General features: G+C 40.5%; 1 pseudogene; it reads left to right on the top strand.

Annotated features, from left to right (window-relative positions):
* Positions 1 to 745: 745 nt before the first annotated feature.
* On the top strand, positions 746 to 864 carry LOC135051544 (5S ribosomal RNA; annotated as a pseudogene).
* Positions 865 to 4,883: the final 4,019 nt, after the last annotated feature.

Raw genomic sequence — 4,883 nt, forward strand, 5'->3', positions numbered from 1 at the left:
CCCTTCCTCTGGAATTCTTTACCTCTCCCCCTCAGACTCTCCACCTCTCTACAAAACTTCAAACGGGCTCTTAAGACCCATTTCTTTACCAAACCCAGCCAAATCTCATCCTAACCCCCTGTTCCACGCTCTCTATGTACCCCATCTGTGTCACCCCTGTCTGTCTATCCCTCCCCTTAGAATGTAAGCTCTCACGAGTAGGGCCCTCTTCCATCATGGGCTTATCCTTTTCTAACTTTAATAATCCTCAACTGCCCAAATCACACAGTTTTTTGGCCACCTGGAACTTATCTCTGTCATTTACTGGTGTAGTTATGCTTAGTTACCCTGTACTTGTCCAAAATTGTCTTCAACTGTAAGTCACTGTTTTCCTGTTTTGATCATGTGCATATGTACTCTGTAATTGGGCACTGCAGAACCCTTGTGGCGCCATATAAATAAAGGATAATAATAATAAATAATAAAAGACTTGGCAAAGAAACTATCACAGCAAGAGATGTTCTGGATCTTTCATTTGGGATTTATGCACCCTAATGGCCTCCACGAAAATTATGAAATCGCTCCTTTTCTGTAAAGGTGTCATTCCAACCACCATTCCTTATTCCTTTTCACATCACTATACACACTTTTAGAAATGTCACTTTTTATACATATTGTTAGAAACATACAGCACTCACTGTAAGAATAAACAATAATAAAAAATATTAAGAAAATATAGCATGGTCTTCTTTTTTGCACATTAATTAAATACAGTCAAACCACACTGGGAATGTCCAAACCCGGCCGATCTTGGAAGTTAAGCAGTGTTGGGCCTGAACAGTACCAGGAGGGGTGACTCCTTGGGAAGATCAGGTACTGTATCAAAAACTGAGCGACTGTAAGCCTTATGAGTAGTTTTTTAAGCTAAGATACCATTAATAAAGCACTGATCTAAACCCACAATAGATCACTATTAACACCTTGTTCTTTATTAAGTTTAGACATAGTATTAAATATAATCTACACTTTAATATAAACATTTGAATTTGAGTACTATCACTTTAAGAATATAAGTAGTATGAATCACTGTAGTAATAGAACTCACTAAAATATACTACTTATTTATAAGAGCACTGTTATGCACTAAAGTCTTTAGCAAATTAATAATAGACTTATCACTAATTACTTCATTCCACTTGAGCATCTAAAAGGATTCTATCTGGAAACTAAACACCAATATTACAGTTAAAAATTTATATAACCATGCAAATATGAAATATCTACAAACATTCAGGTCAACGCTGAACTTCCGTTTTCAATAATGAAATAACTAGGACTAAAAACGAGTGACTTAAGGAGGAAGTCATCATGGCTGGCGCTGTTATCAAGGAGAAGGTCAATAGATGACGCGCATGCACACGAGAGACTTGCCGCTACCGGAAGTGTGGCGGAAGTAACGTTTGAAGCCACAAATAGGACTGGGAAAGGGGTCTAATGCTCGCGCACATGCACAGTATGCAGCTACGGACATCGGAAGTGTGGATGAAGCACCGCACTTGTTATCAAAATATAAATATTAGAATGTATAACATGGCCTAAACAATCTTACTGTGTTAGTAATTGGATACACTATTGCCCTTGACATAGATAATGTGATTTCTACACAGACCTAAGATTGTAATTCTGTTAGTTCATCCTAAACAGGATATGAGGTCATAATTTACTACCTAATTATGGGGGGTATAAATAGATGCCATGTCCTGACTTACCATTATCCCTTGAAGAAGTCTAAAGATGAAACGCGTTGGACTCTCCCTCTGTGGCCTCCTGAGTACTGAGTTAAGAATCTCTCAGCTTATCTCATTTATTTATTTATATATTTATTAATTTGGAATATTGAATCTATATGGCCTATGAGTATTTGGATCTATATATATATATATATATATATATATATATATAACTAGTGTAATATTCATGACTCAAAATTAGGTTGATATTACTATTCTTTCTTTTACTTATTTTTACATAAATGCTTGATTTACATATGTATACTTCATACATATTCTAACCTTTAAAAAAAAAAATACAAAACTAAAACCAGTGACAGCATTTTTGGTCCAGCACACATCTTTAATTAGGACACATATGTATTTTTATCCGATAAATTTGAGACCAAAGTCACTGAAATCCTGCTGTAATTTCTAGCAACTTTAAACTTCTCTAAAAATTGGAACCTACAGTATTACATTTGGCCCTGAGAGTAAGTAGAATAGCATGGCCAACCAACAGCACATACAGTAGTGGTATTGTTCAGCTCCTGTCACAACCATGCATTCAAACTGTGGGATTAAACACAAACTTTATGATGCAAATTCCTTGCATCCAAATGTTAGTTGCAAGTTTCTATGAAAATCAACTTGTTATGTCACATTCTTAAGTCACGTTTCAGCAGCAGAGATGGAGGGATCTGATCATATCCCTTTATGCAACCCCAAACTTCCTTCCCATAGTATCAATTGGAGCAATCAGCGCCATCTGAAGATAGCATTGATTTTCGCAAGCAAACAGTTTTTGGAGTTTGCTGAATGTTAGCGACACAATCTCGCAGTGTTAATTACGTATACGAAAATTTAGACTAAAAGTATTAGTCAATGAAAGGTTTTTTTCTTGACTAAAATGTAACAATAATGAAATAATGAAAATAGGAAATTCTTAATAATGGAAATGATGATGAAATCTGAGTTCATTATGTCCTGATGAATAACGATGAGACAAAATATGTAGCTGTATCTATTGCATCTCGATGCCTCTGGCCTCCCCTCACCTGGTGAGTTTAGCGCACATGAGCAGGATCTTGTGATAGTTGGGTAATGTACTCCGGAAACGCTGCGGGATGCCGGAAGTGAGTTATGGGTGATGGTCATGACTCGTGATGTGGACTCGGAGTGGACTTGTGGTTATGGAGAGTGAGGCTGTGGTCACTGGAGATGAGAGCTTTTAGCTCAGTAACACTGATCGAGAAGCAGTGCACAGTGCACCGCCAGAGCACTGATCTGAAGTCAAGAGTGAGACACTCTTTTACCTCCATTTCAGGGAAAGGACTCAGAGGAGATGCTTTTACCTATTTGCTCCCTTTGGTAATGACATGCAACTAAAACCATTATTATTGCATAGTGTGAACTGGGGGCATACACAGACAGTGTGGCATCCTATATAATAAAAGGCAAACTGCTCCTCACATCTGTTATGTGCACCGGTGGCCACTGGAGGCCTCCACACAGATCAAATGAAAATGAAAGTTATCATGCACAGAGATGTTACAACCTGCTGATAATTATGTAAAAACTCTGATACGACTGTTTCATGCTTGGTGAATATAGAGAGAGAAGGTGATGGAGAGCGAGCGAGAATGGGGGTAGGGGAAGTTTTTTGGTGTGGCAGTTGGCGTTTATAACAATCTTTCATGTACAGTTACATTAATGTAATGCTGCTCCTCACCTCTGTGGTGCCGCCAGCAGCCACTGGAGGGACAAGGACAGACATACCCCATATGTACACTGCATCCCCACCATATACACACCTATATACACACTGTACCCTCATACCCCACCATATAGTGCCCCCTATGTACAGGGCACATCCCTCCTCTATATACTTCTTCCACCATATACTGTACCACATACACTGCACCCCCTCCTCCATATACTATGCTGCAACCCCAGGTTACTTGCCATCCCTGGACTTGGCAACATGTAGCAGCAGTAACCAGGAAACAGATGTAGGAACCACAAGACAGTCCCACAGCACTTAGAGTGGAGGCACGAGGGACATGTGTGGCCACTTACCGGCGGGGGAAGAAGGTGAATAACTCTGCCAGGAATTGGTGAAACCCTGTGTGTGGTGAGCAGTGCAGTGACCAGGAGGAGGAGGGGTCAGTGCTTGGACTGAAGATGATGTGGGTAAGGAGGTAGATAATCGGCTTAACTGCCTTATATATACTGCACGCCATTGGCTACTGGTGTCCTCTACCACAGACAGGGCAGGAGCTGTGCAGGGACTGATGAGCTTGCATGTGCCAGTACTGGTGTACATAGTGCAACATCATTATAACCTGCCCATTACAGATATAAAGCATCCATATATACTGTATAAAGGGCTAATGCTACACCCTCAGCATGACAGATCAAGCATCAGGACTTTCATAAACCCGGCAGCTACTGTGTGAGTAGCAGCCTTCTACCCCTATAATTTGGCCCTGGTGTCCATCATTTCGACTGTCTTTTAACTAATATATATATATATATATATATATATACATACTAAGTGCAATGGCATATAATGTGAAATGGGGGCATGCACTGTCTCTGTGGCATACTGTATATTCCAGTGTGGCCATAAATTAGAGTGTGCACAGGCAGCGTGGCATATACTGTGAACTGGCGGCATGCACAAGCAGTGTGGCATGTATTACAGTGTGTCATATAATGTGGGGGCCTGCACAGTCACTTTGGAATATGCAGTCAGTGTGGCACATAATTTGGGCACAGGCACAGGCAGGGAATGCAGTCGTTAGGTCAACACAACTTAGGTCGACAGTCATTATGTCGACCACTGAAGGCCGACATGGGCATTAGGTCGACATGTATTAGGTGGACAGGTCAAAAGGTCGACATGAGTTTAAAAATTTTTTTTGGACTTTTTCATACTTTATGATCCATATGGACTACAATTGGGAATGGTAACCTGTGTTGAGCGCAGCGGTAGCGGAGTGAGGCACCTTGCCCAAAGCATGGCAAGCAAAGCGAGCCATGCGAGGGGACACGGTGCTCTTATCGGGATGCTCCATCACTTTATGAAGAAAACGACAAAAAAAAAAGGCCAAAAACTCATGTCGACCTCTT

Source organism: Pseudophryne corroboree, chromosome 2 (assembly GCF_028390025.1).
Source record: "Pseudophryne corroboree isolate aPseCor3 chromosome 2, aPseCor3.hap2, whole genome shotgun sequence".
Classification (NCBI taxonomy): Eukaryota; Metazoa; Chordata; class Amphibia; order Anura; family Myobatrachidae; genus Pseudophryne; species Pseudophryne corroboree.